The sequence below is a fragment of the Amphibalanus amphitrite genome, unplaced genomic scaffold (assembly GCF_019059575.1).
Source record: "Amphibalanus amphitrite isolate SeventyFive unplaced genomic scaffold, NRLGWU_Aamphi_draft 000493F_arrow, whole genome shotgun sequence".
NCBI classification, from domain to species: domain Eukaryota; kingdom Metazoa; phylum Arthropoda; class Thecostraca; order Balanomorpha; family Balanidae; genus Amphibalanus; species Amphibalanus amphitrite.
Genome location: NW_024881987.1, coordinates 60,711 through 84,713, shown reverse-complemented (window position 1 = coordinate 84,713; position 24,003 = coordinate 60,711). Strand labels below are relative to the sequence as shown.

Genomic DNA, 24,003 nt, shown 5'->3' with positions numbered 1-24,003 from the left:
GATGTGTGCAAAGTTTCGCTTTTCTATCTCTTCGCGTTGCGACGATATCGTCGCAGAAGTAAAGGGGGGGGCAACTTTATGCCCCCCCCCCCCCCAGCGGCCTGCGGGTGGCGCGGAGGCCCAGCGGCCGTCGGGTTAAAATGCAACCAAATTAGCGGGCTTAGTGCCATGCCTAACCGCATTTCTCACACACATCGAATATTTGACCCGGTTAGGCGAACGTTCCGATTCACATGACCTGAATCTGATTGATTCAATGCTCCAGGACCTGAGCCTGCGTTATCTATGCAGTGAATGACAAAGAAATACGCAGGCTTATTGAATGTTCTACTTCTGACGAATTACAAAAGCAAAGTGGAAACTTTCCAGTTATCTTGTTAGCACCATGTGTGCAGAGGCAACTTTGAAAACATCTCATCAAATACATTTCCCTTCATCAGGGCTGTATACAGAGCCACGTTCCGCGGACTCCCTAACAGAGCTGCAGTTCGTCTTTCACAGAAGCACGCTCGAATGGCCATTCAAAAAGTTGCATTTCCAATCGGCGAGTCGGACAGATGGCTCGGTTTAATCGCGTCGGACCGGCCAAGTTGGACGCCTCCTCGCCATCGACAGGGCGTCGTTTGTCTCCAGAGGGCCCAGCTGACGTGGCCCGGTGGAGACGGTGCAGGCTATAGACGGTCCGTGGCTACACCGGCAGCGCCGCAGTCGGCGACGGAAGGACGGCGGTTTTATTCACAGAATTCACGTGTCGAATTCGAAGATTTTACGATGCATTTGCTAGCTACTACGCAAGACACCGGTAGATCTTGCGTTTCATGAATATGAAATAGAACTGATAAATCCCTGAAACGTGGTGATCTCGCGCCACCCCTGCATCTTTATGTTCCTCGCTGCTTTTCTTTGAGCTAAAGTAGCACTGAAGTCGGACGCCCTACCCGGTGGCTAATTGTGCGTATCGTCTGCCACAGACTCCTCGCCCTCTCTCGCTTCCGGATCGCTCCATTATCTCCCCTGCCCGGCCGTCTTCCCCGTCTCCCCGCGCATACATCCTCGCCCCCCATTGGCCGCGCCGGCCGCCGCGCGCCTCCCCTCTCCGCCTCAGCTGTGTTCGGCCAAAGAGCCGCATTTGAGAGTCATCGCCCATCGCGGTGTCGCGGCTGGGGCGATCTGGCCTTTGTCGAGGCTCAACTCCCCCGGCCAGTTGAATAGATCGCAAGACAAATCGGACCTTCGGGGCATTCAGACCGCATCAGCGGCGGATCGCAATTTGTCTAAATCAGTCCAAGTGCACTTCCAGCTTCCCATGTCCACTCGTTCCATTTGAGGCTATCGTGCTTCATTTTTGCGAAGCGCCGGCCATTCACAGTTGTACTGCTGCGCCGGCGCTAGAGAGTGGGTGCTGCCATAACTTCAGACAGCATTGTGTCAGTCCAGAGCTGCGCTGGGAATCGAAACGGTCGCTGATGACGTTATTGAGGTCGCTTATTTCGGTGAGACAAATGGTATATCGCAGCCCTTAGATTTAACGCTGCAGGCTGCGCTGCGCTTTTTGTTGCGTCCGTAAGTGAAAATGATATTGGATTCAGTCTGTCAGGCCGAGCTCTGTTGCAGCGCCATTAGTTAGAGTGGAGTGACACAGCCTAACAGTCTGTCTGAAACACGAACATTTTTAGCGTCGCAGTCACACCGACAATGGCGGTCTATTACATACTTAAATTTGGAAGCGTGCAGCAAATAACGTTTATCAAAAAAGAACTCCAGCCTCATGTGCAACAAACATCTCGCATGCCCTCTCGCATAGCCTCTCCTTCTCCCTCTCCCCGTCACTCTACATCCCTTTTCCTCTCCCTCTCCCTCTCCCTCTCCCTCTCCCTCTACCTCTACCTCTAACTCAACCTCAACCTCAACCTCAACCTCAACCTCAACCTCAACCTCAACCTCAACCTCAACCTCAACCTCAACCTCAACCTCAACCTCTACATCTCCCTCTCCCTCTCCCTCTCCCTCTCCCTCTCCCTTTCCCTCTACCTTTCCTTCCACTCTCCTTTCTCCGGCACTCACCACGCAGGCGGGCACGTAGGTGGGGATGGTCTCGAAGAAGTGGATGCTGCTGGTGTAGGCGCGCAGCAGGAAGTACAGCAGCACGTACAGCAGGCCGAGCAGCACGGCCAGGCCGCCGCACACCCAGCACAGGATGACGTACTTGCGCGTCACCGAGCGCCACCAGGGCCTCCGCGTCACCACAGGCACTGCCGCTGCCGCTGAAATGGAGAGAGAACTCACATCAGCAGAGTTCCGAGAGCTTCCCGCGACTGACTTGGAGGATTTCGGCGGTCATTATGCCATGTGAGCTTAATGGCTCTTAATTGATGAAGCGTCATGGCTGCTTGAATACGCTGAAATTGAAGGAGTCTATTTTCGTAGTTTGATGAATTCCGTTTCGACACATTGACGTCAGAACCATGAAGTTTGTAATGAATCTAGATCGGTTTCAGTTGGGCTACCCAAACCCAAACTGCCCTCGGAGTGGAGCGTTTATAGCCCAGCTACAGGTTTAATATGCAGATATGAGCAGCTACTAGCCGATCGGTCTCGACCGTTTGGACTAAGGTCAGTCATATCAACAGTCTTCTACTCTAATAAAATCACTCTGGGTCACCTAATGTGCTATTCAGCGAGCCGAGTCCGCTCACATCGCTGTAACTACGAGCTGCAGGACGGATATTAACCATTCACAGCCCTCTCCACAGCCTCACGGCGTAATTAATGAAGGTGCCTACATGAATCAGAACCAGTGCACTTGTACACCAGCGGCCTGGTACAAGAGTGTTGTGCCCGGGGCGGTACGGTGCAGGCGGCGTCTCTCTCGGACTCCATACAGAGCCGCGCTGCGCGCTCCGGCCGGGACGGATCCATCCACCGACTCGGCGGCGCGGCCGTCGACGAGTTACGACAGCCGCGCCGCCCCCAACCATGTACGATCCGCCATCTAAGGCGCACTTAACGAGCGGCTCGCGAGGGGCCAGAAGAATGTAAATCGGCGCGCAGCCTTGCATGCGGAGGGTTAATCGGCCGCTCCCGGAGGCGGCCAGCGGGGACGGCAGCTGCGAGAGGCGGACGCGCCGCGCGCTGGTTGACGGTGGCCGGCCGCCGAGTGGAGAGGCGCTGGTCTAGAGCGGCACGGCGGACTAGCACTGCGGACTAGCGCGCGCTGGGCGGCGGCTGAGCGGAGCAACGCTGGGCGCCGAGCTGCTCTGCAGGACACGGCAGACCAGCACCGGCCGGGTAATGGCCAGCATTGCGCCGCGGCACGAACCCCGGCCGCTCACCGCAGTCATTTATCACCTGATTACACTGGACGGGCCACTTTCACCCGCGCATGCATTATGTACGGAGCAGTGTTAGCGAGCATTGGCTATTCTGGGCCGCGAGGAATGAGATTTTGCATAACATTGGTCTCCGAGAGCGGAATGGGCAGCGCGCGACCGCTGAAATGGAGTCAAATTAACGGGCCTGGTAAATGGGAGAATTGGATTTGATTTATTGTCAGTGGTAAGGCATAAGCGCCAGGATCTCCAGTCCAAAACATATGCAGATTCTAGGCTGATTAGTATTTAGTCCAAGTGTAGCTGCGCGCCGCTCGGCAGTGTCCGCGGGCACTTCTGTTGAAACATGACTGACGATTGGTCAGTGATTTGCTGCTTCAGCGGTGCCAAGGTTGTTGCATCATCAACACCCATCGGCGCTCGCTATCGCCAGCTTTTCTTAACGAGGCACCATGCTGCTCCAAATATCTCACCAGCCAGGCCTGCTCAGCTCACCTGGTGAAATCTCACTGATATTCTCCGCTCACATGGTGAGATCTCTATGATGTTCCCTGATTACAGAAATGCGCTACAGTCTACAACAGTACTGACCTGGCGGGGGCATCTCGTCCTGCTGCGGCGGCTGCGGGCCCATGTCTCTCGGCGGCAGGCGCAGAGGCCGCGGAGGCAGCGCCGGCGGAAGGTCCTCCGCGGTCCTCCCGTCCTCATCGTCCGCCCGCAGATCGTCCTCGGAGGACTGAGGACGGCCGAACAGCCGCCGCAGGACCATGGTGTCCTCAGCGCGGCTCGGCGGCCGTCCACCTCTCCGCAGTCGCTCTCTGCAACAGCGGGGCGGATTTATCATGTAGTCGCCGGGCACCTCACGGGCGCCGGGTCCGGATATGATGAATGGAAGGCACGGATAAGCATGGCTACGGGAGGAACAGTGGGCTAAGTTATGGCGTGCTGCAAGGCTGTGAGATCTATGGCATAGATTTGCGGGAGCGATGAATGGATATGGGGAGAGCATGGGACTGGGTCAGTAATGGATCAGAAGACTAACGTGATAGGTTACGGGGAAGAAGGAATGGTGGAAGCGAGGGAAAATGAAAACAGTGGGCTGGATAAAACTAGCTGATGCTGTGCTCAATGCATTAGTAATATCAGCTTTCGCACCTATGTGAATAACAGAACAGCTATGACAGCTAAATTGTTACGGTGTGTGGGAGTCAGAATTAGACATTGCCTTGCAATGAAATTATGTCTCGCCATCAGTAAACAATAACAGATGGATGTGAAGGACGCCATTTCCATTTGTAACACTCACAATTCAATTAACGAAAACAAACATCGCGTCGTGCGCGACAAAGTGTGAGCCATTTGCTCGTGTCCTGATATTAGCGGCAAATTATTCCGAGAGCGCACGCTAACGTTGTTGACCAACATCGTCCCCCATCGCCGCATCAGCTAATTAATACTCGCCCACTCAGCAAGACCAACACATTGAGAGCGTTGCGTCATCGGACTGCTCGCCTCTGTCGTTGCTGACTGGCTCAATCACCCTCCACCCGGCTTCTCCCTCGGCAAACGCCACGAGGGCGGTGGCCTTTTGATTGGGGATTCGCCTGCGAGACAACAGGGGCGCGTGTCCAAGACGTTATCTACAGGAGAGCAGCGGTTCTGGAAGGGGCCGCCGGGGGGGATCGGCACGAGGGTCCGACCCTCGCCCGTCGCCGCCGACGGTCGTCGATAGCGGCGCTGGCGGTGGCGGCGGCCGGGAATTAATGCCGCGGATGATGTTCGGAAATGGCGCAGTGAGGCCGGCCGGGCGGCGAGCGTGGCGCGGATAGCGCTCGGATACCATCTGCGCCGCCTGTGGGCGGGACGGAGGGCGGCCGAGGAGTCGGCCGAGGCGCCGCTGATCCTGGAGATGCGCCAGCGCGGCGGGGGACGGGCAGAGACGGGAGGCATACGGAAAGACAGGAGACAGCCGCGGAGACAGGAGAGACTGCCCGGAGACGGCGGGGACGGGAGACAGCTGTGGATACAGGACACAGTAGAGGCCGGAGACAGCCCGGCCCGAGACGGGAGACAACCGCGGAAGCCGGAGACAGTCACGTTGGTCGGAGGAGACAGCTGGAGAAACGGGAGACGGAGACGGAAGAAAGTCGTTTAAAGGGGCGGATACAGGATATTGCCGCCTGGACCAAAGGTAACATAAAAAACAAACTTGAAGACGAATAATAAATAGCCTCTGAGACGGGAAGAGACAGGACACTGCACTGCCAGTGCACTGGCTACAGTACCGAGTTGACCGAAATGGGGACAATTGACAGCCATGGGAACCGGAGAATGCGAGAGAAAAACAGCCATGAGACGGGACAGAGGCGGGTCGGAGATGAAACTGAAGACCGAGTGGCCCCAACAACGGCTGCCTCCGACGCGGCCGTCGGCACCCACCCAGGAATCAATACAGCGCACCCCAGCAGTGCCTAACTGGCTGGGCCACACAATCCGACTTGGACAATATTGGCACTCCACGCGCAGCCATTAGTCCGTCGGTGGGGTCCACGAGGGCCCGCCCTATGCGTGTATTATGTGTATGGGAGAACATGCGTGCGGGCTCCTTGTGGCGCGTAGGCCACCAAGTGATATGCATATCGGTCAATGTTCAACTCGGTATCCGAACATGTACTAACAAAAATAGCGGCGTCTTTTACTTGAGTGTTGATGATTCCTGAATAAGATGGATATTTGATTTATTACGGAGCGAGCGAAGCGAGCGTAGTCTTTCCTTAGATTAACCCGCGCCCCACTGGGGTCTGTGTATAACACGCCCTACTGGGGGGGGGGGGCTATTCATAGCCCCCCTCCTAACTCCGAAACTACTGGGCCGATCGTCAAAATTCAAACGGCGTCTGATAGCCCCGGAAAAACTGTCGAGCGAAACCTAATTTCATTGACCTCGAGGTCACCGATGACGTCACAGGTCAGGTCAAAGTAAAAATTATTAGCACTTTGGCTTGTTCACATTTTGGGCTCTGGCCGCCGTCTTACAAGTCAGATCAGTCTCATTTTTGGTTTCCACACTCGTGAACAGATGCTCTAGATACCTTGAGGGTACCAAACTTGTACTTTGATTTTCAGGTCAGGGTCAGGTCATCACAGGTCACGAAAATATTATATCATGCGTCGGTCACGTGACACATGTTTTATGGTCCATTTAGGCCATAGATTTCGAATTTGATGTCGTCTGTGTCATTCAAGGTCATTTTGAGTCGAAATTAGCTTAGGTCAGGTCACTTTCAGGTAAAAAAAGGTCAAATTTTGAAGTTGAAATTTTTCAACAAAAAAGGTGTCTATTGGATGCAGTTTGAGCTCAGGAACACGATGGTGCCATTTATATTGGTGTACGATGCCAAATACGCACTGAAAAATTGATTTGAAAAATTAATAATTGTGAATTTTTTGCAATAATGCGTATAACTTGGCCATTTTTGAAGATATTTAGCTAAAACTTGCTAGAGTTAGTCATAATCATGCGTTCTTTCACATATATTCCGGTTTTTTTTCGAAAAGTCAAAAACTTTTTGATAAAATATAAAAATATAAATTTTGAATATTATTATATAAAATTTTCGAAATTTTCAAAATTTTGAAAATCCGAGATAGCAGTTTGATAGCGCGGTCAATTCTGAGTCCTTTCATGCAAAGAAATTGGATCTAGCTTAAAAACTGAGCTCTTGGGAGCGATTGCCGTGGTTCAATGTTTTGCGTCGAAATCGGACGAACATGACGTCACTCTGACGTCATTTCCGGCCGACCTATGGTAGCTACGAAGTTCAAATTTTGACACAAGGTGTCAGATTGATGCAGCCGAAGGTACTGAAAGTTTGGCGTCGATTCGTCAAGCGGTTTGGAAGTTATTGCAGAAAAACGGGAGGGGGGCTATAAATAGCCCCCCCCCCCAGTGGGGCGCGGGTTTTAACGGAAATTTCTGAGTATGAGCGGCCGGCCGGCCGTGGTCACGCTTTTGCGAGGCTTATATCTCAGCAACCACTTGACCGATTTACACGCGGTAATTTTTGTAGGGTAGCTTCATTCCTTCTACCAAGTATTGGACTATTCCTGATGCATGTGGATGACCCCTTATGCACGTGCCACGTGCAAAACGAAGAGGTGTCCGTTTTGTAATTGTTGCAATATCTCGATAACTACTTGGCCGATTGCGCTGAAAGTTGGCATGTAGGTAGGCATCCACTAGGCACTGCATATCCATGTGCCAGAGTTGGGGCGCTGCTGCAGGTGCGCACGTGCAGGGGTCGTTTCCAGATCTCGAGAACGGCTCGACCAATTACCCTCAAATTTGGTACACAGTTAGGGACCGGTTAGTAGGGTGCCGTCAGCCGTGCACAAGTCAGTTGGGATCCATTTTGCACGTGCGCACGTGAAGGGTGCCGCTTCCAGATCTCGAGAACGGCTGGGCCGATTGTGCCCAAATTTGGCACATCGCTAGAGACCGGTTAGTAGGGTGCCATGCACAAGTCAGTTGGAGGTACCCCCTTTGCCATTTCGCACGTGCAAGGCCCACCCTCTCGCTCGCTCCGTTAGTCGCCCAAAAAGGCGTTATACTGGTTTTGCATTGACTTGCTCTTTTGATCATCTATTCAACCTAGATAGACATATGCTAGTTATTCACTATTTTTTATTTCTTTCAATACAGCTGCATCTGTCAATACGTCTCTGATTGCAGATCAGGTTGTTTCTGGTTGCAGCCCGTCCCGTCCGTCCGTGTGATATCTCAGCCTGACACAGCTTCGTATAGTATACCCTGATGCTGACCTGCCCGACAAATAGCGCTATTGAGCTGATAACCGATTACTTGAGCCATCTGCCGAGCGGTAACACAATAGCATACCGGCTTTATCGGCCGTTACCTGCCTCCCAATAATGCCATAAAGGAGAATCGATCCGAGCCTGCACGGTATAAGAGCGCCGACAACAGGCACTCTGCGCAACAGGCTAACAGCCTAGCCGTCCAGCAGATTGCAATGAGGAAGATAACCCGGCACTGATGTTATGTGGCCGGCGGATGATCCTGGGGATAGGTCGGAGAGCTTAGCCAAAGAAGGTTTCAAATAAAAAACGTTATTTGTAAAATTACTCGTAAAACAATAATTATAAGCTTATTCTATTTATGCATGCCATCGAGCGCTTCTTCCCTTTCTTTCCGTGTAACAAAGCTCCAGCCCAAGCATACGTAGGCACCATTCTGATTTTTCCAGACGATTCCTCTGTTATTGAAGCTGAGAAGACCATGTCTCGGAAGGGAAACATTTGTTACAGGATCGATTGACAGTTGGCAACATTTGTCACCCGAAAGCGGCCTAAATGAACTCCTCTATCAGTTATCTGCAGCCCCTCGAGACACGTGCCGTCTAAAACGTTCACGAAGGTCCTCCAAATGTATGACATTAGAACAGACGACTGTCGATACGGGTGATTAACGACCCTCCCAGGAGCACTTCGTCTCTTTCCTGGAGCATTGGCGAATGATATGATGATCAACATAGCTGAAAAAAATGTCGCTACAGTTGAGAGAATCAACTGTTGTGAGTGTCGATGGCGATGCTATTAAACTTTATCTGAAAATTTACGAGGCATTCAAAGTTCTTAGATAATCATGAAGATCGCGATCTAATTATTTCTTCTCAGTGATATGGAACGCATTATAGCAGCAGGTAGCCAAAGCGAAATACAATGCTCAATGAAACCTGTTAGAGGAATACTAAAATCAGCTCGTCAGACACCATCGACATAAGATTTTCTCATCTGCTGCTACACACTATCAAAACTTTCTAGCTCACACAAGTTAGCGCGTCACTTCCAGCCCCTGAATCAATACATTTTATTTGATTTACCCTCGGGCGGCTGCCTCTCAAGTTGAGGACTTCCATCCGAGCGAGCAACAAAGCCCGGCTGACGAGTCCAATCGCTCAGCGCCGCCGTTCCGGTAAACATCTGACGCCGGTCACGCGCCCGCTCACAGTATTCCGCTGACGGATTCCGCCTACATGGCGTCTGGTTCCGCCAGCGCGGACGTCTGGTGTTCCGCCGGCCCCGCCCAGACGCTGTCCCATCCGGCCGTCTCGCCTCGCGCACCGAAGAAATAGACCAGTGTCGGTCCGCCTCAGAGGCTGATATGGGGTATCGTGGGACACACTGCAGCTGCTTGGGATGGCTTTTCAGCGTGGATAACAATCGTTTGAGATGCAAGCGAATCGACCAAAAGAAATGCATCCATCCTGAAACCCTGAAACTAACTATATGCCATTTAACATCTGCAGCTTCCTTAGTTATACCTATAAATTATTCTTCGACCATTCTTCGACTTGAAGTGCTTTTAATATTGTTCTACACGTAATGTATGCGTGCGCGCGTGTGCGTCGGCGTGCGTGTGCGTGCCTTCGGTGTGCGTGGAGGGTGGATGTTTACCGCAGACCACTGCCGCAGACGCCTGCTTCCTTCCGGGAGTTTGGTGGCTGGAGACCCCCTCCCTCTCCCACCGACCTCAATGTTATCCCCCCGGGCGCTGTCCGGCCGACCACACGGCTCAGCGGAGCGGAAACGATGACAAAAACTTACAGCGAAATCCCGAAATGATAGAAATTGTCGCCAAATTGTTTGACGACAAAAGCAACAAGGAATCGAGCTAGTCTCAGACCTCGCTTGTACTCCGGAAAAAGCCGTCCTGTCTTGTCCACCGCTAATCTTCATGATAAACACCGTCCCGACTGCGCCGTCCAAATCTTCCTTATTCACAAACGCCGGAATATCGTTACAAGTTAGTCACAAGTTGGTCTCCCAGCTCTGCCGGCTGCCGTATGCCCGTCGGCGCCGACGTCAGAACCTCCCGGGGCACGGGCGGCCATGCATAATGAACGAGCCGTCGGCGACGACGCGACTCCGATTCGTCAGCCGCCGACGTCACCGCAAGAAACTAATGACGCCGGCGATAGCGGCGGATATCGGACGGCAACGACGGTGGACGGCAACGGTGGCGACGGATATCGGACGGCAACAGCAACAGTGGCGAGTGGCGACGGATGGCAATGGCGGCAATGGCGATGGTGGTACATACCGATCGTACTAAAAGCGACGGTGCTGTCAATGTCGGCAATGACCAGTGTGGCAGTGGCGACGGCGAGGTGATCAGTGATTATGGATGATGGATATTGGATGGCTTTGATGGCAGCAATGGCGGTATACACTATCAGCGATATATGTAACTACTGGCGGGAGCGATGGCGTAGACGGCTGCAATGCAAGCAGAGGACAGCAGTGTTAGCGAAGGTACTAATATCAATACTGTGGGCGGCGACATTACCAGCGGCGGATATATCAATACCGGTGGCGACGACAGTAGCAGTGTCAGTGTTATCAATACCGATGGTGGTGGCGATGGCAGTAGCGGTGGCGGCGACATTACTAGCGGTGTAGTTATCAATACCGGCGGTGGCATGACGCCGCCCGGGGAGTGGATCCGCCGAAGATGGATGCGCGCTCCGTTAGCCGCTGGTGATTGGATGGGCGCGTGGGAGTCGGGGGATTACGTGGCGAGTCGGCACCAGATGAGGATAAGATGAGCACATGGACGGTCACGCACGAAATCTGGGTCATATGAGTGTAACGGATGGGTATGCTGGCTGCTGACCTCATCGAAGTGAACTGTGTTTAAATTGTAATGTGCAAACTGCACAAATAAATCTAAATGAATATTAAAAAAGTATGGAGCAACTTTCTCTGAACAAAAGATGTAAAGTGTCAATTTACCAATAAAACCAATAACTATTGATGCGTATCAGTTTTATAAACAAGTATATTTTTTCATAAATTCACTTTTTTGTCAGCTATACCATTTTATCTAAGGATTTATTGCCGCTAACAATTCAGCCGCGTGCACTGCGACATTTCCACTAGGACGTGGTCGCATAATAAAACCACAAACTGGGGCAATACGCCACCCGGCTATGACATTGTTGGTTGCGCTACGGGACCGGGATATGTTTATGTCGCGTGATCGGCCGAAATCAGTCACATCTGACTCTGGTCCTGAAAGCCCGACCGGCCGAACGCACCGCCAGGCACCGCCTGCGGCGAATTATATTAATTAACTCGAACGAACCGCTTATGATAAATGTATGACTGGCACGGAGGGTGTTTCAGAGAAACTCTCTCACTAGGAGGAGCGCTGTTTTTCGGTCTGTGGACTGACCGGTCGTCCATCACTGGACATGAGCTCCGTGCGAAGTCAGCCGGCCTCAGGCACAGAGCCTCGGCTGGCCTCGGCTCAGCCACTCACACTAACGAACTGGCGCAGAACCATGTCACAGGGGACATGCAAAATAGACGGTCACCCGGCGCATTGGCGCATTGATCACCAATTTCAGCGGCAACAAATGGGCGCCCACCTGGGAACTGGTCAATGCAATAGTTTGAATGCACTTTGAAACACAGCCATTGTGCCATTGCGTGTGTCTGTGTATGGGTGAAGGAGTTTCACAAGTGCTGCGGAGCCTGCGGTCTATGTGAAATATTCGAGAAAAGATATATGGAAAAGCAATACATAAGTGATAATCATTCTCATTTTGTAAAAACAAAGGCTTGTAAAAAGTGATATACCTAGAAGTTAAAACCTCACAAAACGTCATAATATTGAAAACTTTGCAGAAACGCAACTCCAACATATCAAAAAGAAAGTAGGCACACTATGGATAACAAAATATACACTTAAACGTGTTCAGACACCAATATAAAAAATAACATCTACGTCTTTCCGTCGCAACTACTACAGGAGAACATAAAAGATTGTCCTCATCTTTCAGCTTGTCAAATAAAGGTCTGGCTGTGCGGAGATCACCTCAGCGAAAACTTCAAGCGCTAGAGAGATAAAAAACTGATGTCATGATATACATACATACTTAGCTCACAGTGCCGCACGGATTCGCGGCTCTCCACGTTAGACGGTTGCATGACTGCCCTGACTTGACCGACGGTGAGTTCGTGACTACAGAGATTCACTGTCCTGGCCAATGGTGCTTATGACCGACTGACACCTCACGCGCCAGCCTAGGTCAGCTGAGCGGTAGAATTTTCGGCAGCAGATTGATCAGCACTTGCATCTCATACAACACTCACAAAATCACTCACAGTGAGCAGCAGCAAACGCTCTAGACTGAAACAGTTTCAGCTGAAACTGTCTTCGTTCCGCGATCGGTATCGCAATTTTCGTGGTTTATCTCTCCTCACAATTGTCCCCGTGCTCCGAGTCTCAGAATCCTCGAATGTAGCCACCGCGTCCCAAACATTGCGATCCAGATCCCCCGACACAATCACCTCAGTCAGCTGGCCGCGTCGCAAACGTCGCGAGCCCGCCGGAGCGGCCGCAATTTACGAGTTAATTTAGCCGGGGGCGATCTATAGGATGGCCGAGCGGGCGTGTCGTGATTTTGAACTGAGTCGTCACGCGCGCGGCCGCTCGGCTGCAGCCGGCGCGGACAGGCGGCTTCGCAGCTAATAGAACGAGCTGTGGACGGCTGAGACGAATGGGGTGGGGTGCGGAACATGTCAGAGGGATGAAAGGGAGAAAGACAGGTGTAGGACGAGTGAAACAGGCGCCAGAGGGTGCATGGTGAGAGGTGTGAGGGTGTGAGAAGGCTGCGCCAAAGTGCGTATATCACACATTCCGAAATAACGTGGAGAACACGAGTTGCATGGTGAAGAAGTGGTGGATAAGTCCGTACTCTGTCTGCGCATCTGTCATGCGCATGTGCATGTGCATTTCAGATGAAGGAGTTGTGACCAATAACATCCAAATATATCGACAAGGCTTGCAGTCAAGACGTCTCAATTGGAAACTTAGTGGCGAGTTTATTGTGATTAATGGACATTGCACTTCGTTAGTTAATTCCTTTGCCCGGGCCACGGCTCAACATTTATGGACATCTGTTGGTTGATCGGGCAGAAGTACAACTCGCTTACAAGCGTCGACTAAGCCAAAGCCTGCCAATTTTAGGCCTAAGCTAGTTGTTTGACAACGTTCGGAAACTGGGTGTTGGTAAAAATGATCGGATTATTTGCCAGAATTAGCCTCGGTGATAGGTTATTGACCTTAGCGGCATGACCTCATCTTTTGTTCGGAAAACTCAGCTACGACGCTAGATTACAAGTGCAGGTGACATTTCCTTCATAACGGCGTGGTAATACCGAGTCTACGACGCCAATGGCAGATATATGAGATCGAGACATGCCTGCTCTTTTTTCAGAATAATGCAGACCAAACGTCAGGTGCGAAGTATCTCACTAGTAGCTCAGGAGTTGCAGCACATGGAAGACCTCCAACGGAGCGGTACATTTCCCGATACAAAACCAGGGCCATGTTACACAATTATGAGATAATTCGATTATGTGATGGTAACCGTATGACACCACCCACCACATTGTTTCAACAAAATATAGTTATTTGTCATCAGTCGGTAAAACCATTTGAGCCAAGTTTGATTTAGATTCATATCGGTTGTTTTTGGTTTTCATTCATATCGAGCATTTCCATTCACATTGTTTCCTTTCGGCTCGACATGGCACGGCACACATTACCGGACTGACCTACACGGGTGAGGTCATCAGTGCGCCCTCACGGCTGAGCGGCCTGAGCAGGCTGCGTTCGGTGAGCGGTCGGTGGTCATCAGTTCGTCAGCGGCAGAATGGGATCGGCACGCTGTCGTTAGTGTCGGGTCAACGGGTCCTGAATGGCCGCCGATCGAAACACGATCTCTGGTCGCCGTTTTACTGATCGCTGCTGGTGCCAACACGTAGGTAATCAATAATGTGGGCTGTTGTCACTGAGGATAATGCTAATTATTGTCGTGGACTTTCAGACTAAATGCTGGATTAGGGCGGAAAAGCAGCTGCAAAGTTGACACATTTTGACAGAAAGCGGTGGTTATGACGCTTTCAAGTGGATGCAATGGCATAGTGCGGGCAATTTGTACATAAACTTATTACCAATTTTGAAACACTTTGCGATAGCCGTAGAATCATTTTCAAAACAAAATACATTAACAGCAGCCATGTCGTTGCAAGTACATATCTTACTAGATGCCGGCAGCGCTCGTGCGTTGCCTTGGGCCAGAATTGGAGGATCCATAGCCCAATGAAATGCGCATTATTTTGGAGGCCTTGCCTGGGACTAACATTGAACCGATTTTGAGGTTGATAGCTTAAAATTTCTTTGAGCCAGAGGACCTCACGTCAAAACGGTTTTCCGACCCCAGCACGTGCAGCCTGCACCCCTTGCAGACGGTGCCCCCCCCCCTGGAAACTGGTTCAAGGTGTTACCGATGTGTCCCGCCAGTATGGCTTTGCCCGTGACCTCGGGTTGACCTGTAGCCTTGACAAAAAATTCGTGTCACCGAAACTTTGAAGCGGAATAGCATGCTATCGCATGCTTTTGATCCTCCAATTCTGGATAAAAAGTACCTATCTTGATATTTGCACCTCCGTGTCCTTGCAGTCGTCTTATTGCCGCATTTACCCTCCCGGCCCATGGTCGCATGGTGCATCATCTAAAGACAAGATTTTCTCACAGCTTGAACTGAAATGTTCTGCGCTGTTCTCTGCTGAGGTGACATATTGGTTCAATATAAATAATTTGTTTTCAGTTGGTGCTTGGTCGCTTCAGAGCTGGTGCTCAGTCACTGATGCACTCAGCGGATTGTTTTGTAGCGCTGTATATCGGTATTGCCAATAGTTCATCGAGTAAAATGGTTCGATTTGCAGCGCTAAATGAGCTGCGAGGAAACCATATAACTTGTTTTATAGCCACGGTTGGCATAAAACGACGCTCCGTGGCAGTGTTTAGTGTGCTTTCTTATGTTTTCGAGACAGGTAGTGAGGCCGTAAAATAGCACGCATCTGATGATTGGTGCACTTGCCGGAACGATTTGGAACAGACCGGAGGGCGTTTCCTAGAAAACGGATGGAGGTCACACAGGTCGCTTATTGCTGCTATTGGATGGCGAATATCGAGCGCCGTTAACTGTGCAGTAATTGATTTATACTCAGCTACCGGATATACAATATACATGGCTCGATTTACGGCGCTAAATGAGGTGCTAGTTGGTTCCTATTCATTTTGTTGACTGCTTAGTGCTCACCCAGCGAGGTGTTTAACTTATGCCCACTTTGTCACAAAAGCAAAGTAACAAATGCCGTAACAACAGGCAACGGAGGTTTCTCAGATCATCTCCCAGTGAGACATTAGTCGTTAGAACAGTCTGTATAACGAGAATATTGTTCACAAAATAGGTACGTGATGACCAAACATGCTTTCGCACATTTCGATTTTTAGCACAGCCAGTTATTTATTCAGAAGCTGCAATGTACAATTAGGACTTCATGCCACCTAAGAGACACTTTTTAGTTGACACCAAACGGATCGACCGCACGCGGTACTTACCACCATGACACCAATCCCGTGATCCTCACGTGGTGCGTAGTCCTCACTCCTCACATAATCCTCTTCAGTCTACGAGTCCTCTGCACCAAACCAGCTGCCGTCCTCAGAAAACGACACCCCTTGTCTCACTGGGCGGCGCCCTGCACACGCACACGCACACGGCACGCACCTCGGCGCCCCGCTCCGGCCGCAGCCTCTTTGCCGACTGACCCGCCGTCACCGCTGCCAGCGCGCGCGGCCGGCCGGCCGGAGACGATCCGCGGCCCACCAGCTCCGCGGCCCATCGATCGAGGCTGGTGCGCCGCGCCGCCCGCCCCGCCCCTCTGCCGGCGCCGCCGCTCTCTGTCCTGCGCCGCCGCCTGCCCTGATCCGATGATCCCGCACGCTGTGTGGCGCCCGCGCGGATAAGTAGGGGTGTGGGGTGATGTGTGCTTACGCACATTACGTGCTTTCGTTTTTCATGGAGCTGCTCTGTTGTTTCACGACGTGGTGATATGCAATGTCGTACTTATTAGCGCCCTACTTAGAATAATCGTGCCGTGCTTGACCAATGAGGCTGAACTTAAGCGAATCCAGTTGTATGATCCAAATATAACCAAATAATGCATGTGGTTTCATGGTTTCTACCGGTAGTTCAAGGCAATTCTGTCTATATTCTCCTAGTCGTTGGCATTAAAGGGACTCTCCCACCTTCAAAAAAGTTAATGAATTGACATGAAAGTGATGTCGCTCGGTTCAGAAAAAGCAAAAATGAATATCTACCAAATTTCATCGAAAAATATTCACCGGTTTTCAAGATATTAGACTTTTACTTTTGTTTACTTTTTGGGATCTCCGCTGTTCCTAGCGACTTTATTTGAAAGTGCGGCATTTGTTGCGCGCAAAGCAGCATATACCACCGCGTGCTGTCAAACGTTTTAGTAAAAGATTTAAAAATCGTTAGATCTCCGCTGACGTCACAAATTCTAAGGGGGCATACCAATGCATTAGCCCCTTAGAATCCGAAAACTGCAAGTTTGAAATTCCATATCTCCGAATTAAAGCATTTTTCGATGTTGTGAATGCCCAAACCGGTATTTTCAGGCCATGGCCACCAATTTTGCTATCTCAACTCAAAACTAATGTTAAGGTGGGAGGGTCCCTTTAAAGGAAGGGTGCCACCTTTTGGACACAACGCAGTTTTTACAAGATTAGCCTCACATGAACCTAAAAACCGGCTTCACTTACCTATGCTCGAGACGGTCAGCATTGAATCCGCACGTGAAGTTATCAATTGCGAGTTTTGCTGCCAGCATTCGGGCAGGCAAAAATCTTCAGCACTATTTCCTCGTCGTGTTAAGGGTATTTTATAAAACATGAAATCAGCAAAGGTATGTATAAAAGTTATACTTTTGAAGCATGTTTTATCATTTTGAAAGGGTATATTTTTTCTTTATGGTATACACTTAAGTTTTAAAATTTTAATTGGGAAGTTTTTCTAGTAAGTTGCATGAAGGGTGAAGGGTTCCATAGATGTAAAGGAAAAACCTTTACTCGACTTATTTGATGTTCTTTAACTGTTGGCAAATATGGCCAACAGTTACCTACTTGGTTACTTACAACTTAGTTCAAATCATGTTATCTTCTTCCTTTTTATTTGTTCATCTTTTTGTCTCAGTTGCGCCATCAATGCAAATGGCAGAATGATATGTTGCCATGACAACAGGATATGCCAGCCGTCCTAGCTGCCACATCAAACGACCTTGAGTTGTAGTGGTGATATAAACAACGATCTTTTTTTTTTTGGCCAATGTATTAAATGCAATGTTTCGGTTTTTTGTATATTGTGGACGCGCTAACCACGTCTAAAAATTCAAATAAGTAAAATAGATTCATAGAACAAAAATTTCGGAAGGTGGCACCCTTCCTTTAAGTGCTACAATTGAATGTATATCATGAAAATATATGCAAACCACAGCTTGAGCTAAATTACAACGTACAACTTACGAAGGTACAGTAACATATTTAGACGTATGGCGGAATGTGGTGAAATAACAGGATGTGGCGAGTTTCGTCTCGTGTCCGTGTTCGTACTCCGTGATTTCCCTCACGGAAGTGTCAGCTGCCTGGACGAACACGGAACACATGAGAGGCTTCTGACAGGGCCTGGAGGTGGCTTCCAAAGCCAGCGTCCGAAGAAGCCCTCCTTTCCACGTGATGGTCCCAGAAGGATTTGCAAGCGACGTTTTGATCTTTTACCTAAAATGGCTTCCGATAAAGAGTGATGCATATGTACGTACACAAATGCTGCATATTCATCAGCCCCGGCTAATTTGTGTTGACAGGCAGGTGGGGCGACAGACCATGTATGGATGGCTCGTAACACGATCTGTTCGCGCTGATATATAGGCTTAGATATACCCGACAGGTCGGTGGTATACGAATTACGATACTGAGGTGCTACTGGCTTGCAGCGTGCCATGCAAAACAGCTTGCTTGATCAAATGAAAGTTAGATTGTTTGTTTGAGTTCATGGTCCCAATCCCTAATGCACGGCTAAGTTCAAACGATAAACGTTGGAAGCACATGTGCATTAATTAGGTATATGTAGTTTTAAACCACCTTTCCGTCTTTTCCCAGGCTTAGGGCAACCATTTCCTCCTCCACGCCTATAACCCCTGATCCGAGCTGGATGGTTATTTTTTTCCGACGATGGGTATAGCTGCTCAGAGGCAGGCCCATCCTGCAGTGGGGGTGGGCTGACCGTTAGCGGGGCTGGCTGGGCTATCCAGGCAGGGGCGGATCCAGAAAATCTCCAAGGGAGGGGCCATTAGAAACCAGGAGGCCCCCCCCCATAATCCCACCTGTTGGAGGCCCCATCTTCCCACTTGTTGGCCCCCCCCCAAAAAAAAACTGCGTCTATTGAGCTTATCTAGCTGTTCAGGCAACATCTCAACATCTGTGCAGGCTTGGAGGCCCTCTGTGCAGGTTAGGAGGCCCTGTAAAAGTGGTCATCTCTGTGAGTATAAGAGACCTCCAAGTTATGAAAAGCTTTACCAATCTTCTAACAAAGAAGTCTTCTCAGCTAGTCTTCTAAGAGATAACTAAGTGGGTAGGTTAAAAAAAACTCATCGGATTTCGGACACTTTATTTTCAGGAGGCCCCCTTTTCAGCTTTTCAACTTTTTAACTTTTTATTTTATTTTTGAAAAAAAAATCGGCCAAGGGGGGGGGCCATGGCCCCCATGGCCCCCCCCCCTTGTATCCGCGCCTGTATCCAGGTGACGGGCTGAGTGAGGTCGGCGCTGAGCTCCGGTGGCGCACCCGTTTGCCCGACCAGACCAATGCCTCCGGTCCCCTCCCTTTATCCCTTGGATCCTACCGACTCTGAAGAGGTTTCGTTAGCCAAAAGGGGCGAACTCTACAAAAAACAATGTTTTAAATAATAAGCTTTATTTTGACAATGTAACTACCCAAGTCTAACAGAAAATGCGGCAATGCTAATTGCTATTGTAAGAAATGAAGACACGTACCTAACTATTTAGAAACAAATCAAGAACACCACACTTTTACGTCACCATTGCAGAAGCAGTTTACCAACTTAAGAATTTCAAGTAATAAACCCAGCAATCAAAGCAAAATGGCGGCATCTTAGATACACTTGTGACAGAAACCGAGCACACAAGTTTCCAGGATCTGTGTGCATCGTGGTGTGCTTATGAGCACTATTTCCTCCTACTGTCTGCCTGCACTTATAACGATCTTATCCCTGCCTACACCCTTCCTGCATAATGATTGCAATGCCTGCACTTTTTCACCCAACTACCTGCCTTCGCTATTCCCGCCTACGGCACGAAGTTGGCCGGTCTGAGCAGCATCTGGGCTCGCTGGATGACTTCAAGACCGAGCTCTCCCGGCCACAGGAGCTCCCACTTGCCAGTCGACTCGTTCAGCACTCCGTTCAGGTTGGCCTGCTCCCCGCCCTCCTCGTAGCCCCACCAGCCCCCGAACGTGCACGGCAGCCCGCAGAAGCTGAATCCTTGGTGACCGGCCTCGGCCAGACCGTCGGTGGCGTTGCCGGATAGCTTGACGAAATCGTAGCGGTTGTCCCGTGCGGAGACCAGCTTGAGGTCGTAGGTGGCCGTCGTGAAGCTGTCGCCCTTCCAGAGGTCCACCCGCAGGTGATGCTCCTCGCGCTTCACCAGCATTGCGATGGAATCCAGTCCCAGCCAGTGCTCTCCCATTGCGTACCCGAAGCCTGCTCTGAAATCCTCCTCCGTCTTGTCGAATGAGGTGTTTTCACCTTCGCCTCGCCTGTGTATCATGGTCCAGCCTCCACCGTCAGTGTCCATGTCACAGATGACGCCGACCCGACTGCCAGCCGCCTGCACTTGCCTGTATCCCGACCACGTTTCCCCCAGCTTCCTGATGGCGGCGCAGTCGGGCGCGCGGCCGCAAAAGCCGGCGGCCTCTCCGCTCTCCTCCCACCAGCAGACCTCAGAGAGCTCCGGTGATCCGCCGCGCTCGAACCAGGCGCCCTCCTCGGCCGGTGGCGGCGTCTGCGGCGGCGCCTCCAGCTTCCTCTGACTGGCCAGGCGGCAGGAGAACCTCCCGCTGCTGAGGAGCCCCGCCCCGGCCGCCTGGCAGCGCGTGTCCATCAGACACAGCGAGCGGCAGTCGCAGGTGGAGGCCGTCTCGGTTCGGCGGTACACAGCCTCCTCAGCCGGCGGCCAGAGCGCAGACTCCACAGAGGTCAGAGACACGGCCCCCGGGGCGGTGTCGGACTCGGACTCCAGACCGGCGGCGCAGGCACACAGGGAAGCCAGCAGCGTGGCGGCCACCGGACGGCACATGACGAGCCGAGAAGGGCGGAGTGCTCCGGGAGAGGGATTTAGAGGGACTGGCAGTTGCGGAGGGAAAGATGGACAATCGCGGGAGGCGCCACAGCGAAACGGCAGCAGTCCTAGAGGCTAGCGAGTCGCGGCAGATGCAACTGCGAGCTGCTAGCAGACTGAGCTTACGTGCCCCAATGTGGTCAACTGCATTTTCCAGGGCCCCTGCACCTGCAATGCAATTTTAAAATGGCGGAGCAATTGTTTGTAAGGGCCATATAGCAATGTTCACCAATTGACGCTCATAACATTTGCATATGACATTCACTACACTATCGATTTTTCATTAAATTATCTGGTCTTTCATATGTTATGATTCAGTAATGTTAACGCGAAGCTTGCACAAATGAACGTTTGAAAATCTACTAATCAAGTCAATGTTCCGTTCCCCGTTCTTATGTGATATGATGGGACCATTATTTGTGATATTCACTATTCACTGTGACAATGAAAATATGAATCCCTTTAGTTTCCGCAGAGTGAAGCGGAAAGGGGTTTATTTCTTTGATTAATTTCCCCAGAAAGTTTTCTTGTTCTTCGCGAACGTTCTGAAAAGACTGGGTACTTGGTTCTAAAAAACATCACCGTGCTTAGCACGTCTAATAAGTAGGTAATTTATTACACTATGGTAAAACTCTCCCGCGCTGATTGTTAAACTTAAGACCAAAATCCAGCGTTAGCTCAATTTTTACAATTATAAGCATTGTTTTACTAGTTTAACTGTTTTTGGTGGTGGGTGGTTTGTGGTGCTTAATTGTTATCGTCTAATAATTCTCGCCATGCTCGACTTAACTTTTCAATACATAAATGGCATGCCTGAAATACATGCAGCTGTCGTTTAGAACTCTCGGTGTATAGACCTTTCCTCGTCACTTAGCCTGATAAACTTGCACTGATTTATCAAAGTGTATTCACATCGGAGATATATACGACGATAAATTAGACACGTTAGGCTCACAATACATCGGCACACATGACTGCGTGACCACGAAAACAGCCGTGGCCATACACAAACACATAACAACGACCACAGTTTCATGCAGCTTGCTGCGCACATAACTCGCCCAGAGTTTCGGTCCATCATCCACACATGCTCGCTCATTGCAAAATAGCGGCTCGATATCAGCGCACTCACAATACCTCTTTGGATAACTCGGTATCCCACGAAACACCTACCTCACTTGTCACACGAATTCACATCATTGCTGCATCACATGGCATTGCTATCAGCGGCCCAACTCACCGCCCGGGCATCACATGACGTCAGCAGTGACACTGACAACATCCGAGCGTCCTGTCCGTCAGGTCACTGCCCGAGGAGTCAGTCTGGATTCACATCACCGAGTTCAGAGGGGCGCGCTCTCACAACCCGGACCGACCGACCGAGCAGCGTCGATTACCCGCGCGTTGGAACAGAGTACCGCTGAGCTGGCGCCCCGGCCGGCGGAGACGGAGGTGACCGCCGCCGGGGGACCTCGGGTCAGTGGTGACCTCGGGTCAGTGGTGACCTCGGGTCAGTGGTGACCTCGGGTGGCCGCTGTGGGCTGCCGCCGACCTCGTGCAGAACCTTGCTGACCGGGGTCGTGAATGTCGTAATACACGACGTTTGGGTCCTGAAACAACACCGGTCCACTCATGTCAAATTATGATAAGACTGGAGGCCAATGATAAGATTATGAAATAAGCGCTTTAATGTCGATAAAGGCATGCTATCAAACTAACAGTTTTTGACGGGCAATGGACCACTGAATGTTGCGAAGGCATGCAATGGCTGGTCATTTCCCAACATGCAATCAGGCAGTATGGTGTCCGTTTGGTTCAGCTACCTATGGTGCTTAAACTGCCGCATACGGCACATCAGACGGACATTGGATGACCCGTAAATACATGTGCATATACCTACATAATGATAATTCGCGTTGATGTGCAACGGTGGCATGGCTCTACAGTCTACAACAGCATTGCATATATCAGCGCCAGTAGTTAGCTGTGAATATCATGGAACACGATAACACAAAGAGTGCCTTGTGTGAGCTGTCGCTAGCTAACTCCATGCATTTCAGTCTGCGTCTGTGTCAGTCAAGTCAGCTGCCACCATATAAAATCGATCCCAAAAGACACTTCTATGAACTCGCCACTACCCACGGCCCATCCGTCTGTGTCAAACCGCTGACAACTTTATACGCGGTTCCTTGCTGAGTCTGTCACCGCCCGTGCCACGCCCGGCGACTCTATTAGAGCGGCTTTGTCACGGATCGCTCGGTGTGCCATCGGCATCATTAGTCGTCATTTGGATGCCCCCTGGGTGGCCAGATGGGACGCGCGCCGCCATAATGTCGGCGGGGAGGCGCCGGAGAGGTCGGTTGTTGCAGGCCGCTGTTCCTATGCCGTGGGACAGGCGACGCCCTCCCTTTGTTTGACGGGCTTTCGGATGGTGTTTGATCCATGCAAATGGGTTCGTTATAGAAGCAACTTTTGGGGTCGGTTTGACAGAGCATTGTATTTCGACTTTAGGGACTAGGGTACAGCCAAAGTTAAAACTGTGACTTCATTAGTTCCTGTAATCCGCTAGGTAATTCGTGTGCTGTTTATGATGATAAATGCTCAGAATGGGATTATCTACGGTTTTCCCTCATACGGTACAGTCGCCTTCAGTTTTATTCAGACTCGTGTTCTAGGAAATAATTCAGACGAAAATAACCAGTATCTTGGGAGGCTCGAGTCTGGCTCAGCCTTTGGGTCAATGAATAAGTAATCCGTTCAAAGCGTCTCGACTACAGAAGGCTGTTCTGGGATGCAATTTTCATCTAAATGGAATCATGGTGAACACGAAATGACATTGCTGAACCGCGGACACAAGCGTCTATAAGAAACAAAGATGCATTTTATATCACTGAATGATACATGCATCGACAAGTCAATTGGCATTTTTATTTTTGGGTGGCTTAAGTTTTAAAAGTGTTAGTTGCGGTTACTTTTTATGAAAACGTTAATTAAAATGCTACCGGTTATCAGTAATGTAGCATAATACAGGGTGTTCCAAAAAAAGTGAGCCCCCTAACTAAGATCGACTGTATCTCCGCAACCGTGTATCCTACAGCTTTTGAAAGCCGCTCATTAGAAAGAGCAATAAAATTCCATCCAGATAGGTCGTAATTCTGTTACATAGCTTGCACAACACGACCAGCATTGTGAAAAGCACAATTCAATACCAAATTCTTAGTGAAATATTTAGCGGTAACGGATATGGTTAAAATTTCTTCACATCTGAGGCCTGTTTCACTAACAAATAAAACTTGTATTTACAA

At 50.4% G+C, this 24,003-nt stretch overlaps 1 protein-coding gene across 2 annotated transcripts in view; it reads right to left on the bottom strand.

Moving 5' to 3' along the window:
• Nucleotides 1–21,588: 21,588 nt before the first annotated feature.
• The window catches only part of LOC122392606 (nascent polypeptide-associated complex subunit alpha, muscle-specific form-like), a 41,204-nt gene continuing 38,789 nt past the window's right edge, over nt 21,589–24,003 (bottom strand). For both annotated transcript variants that reach the window (XM_043387660.1, XM_043387661.1), the window contains exon 15: nt 21,589–22,308. The gene's annotated coding sequence lies outside the window, so the exon portion shown is untranslated. The remainder of the gene's footprint in view (nt 22,309–24,003) is intronic.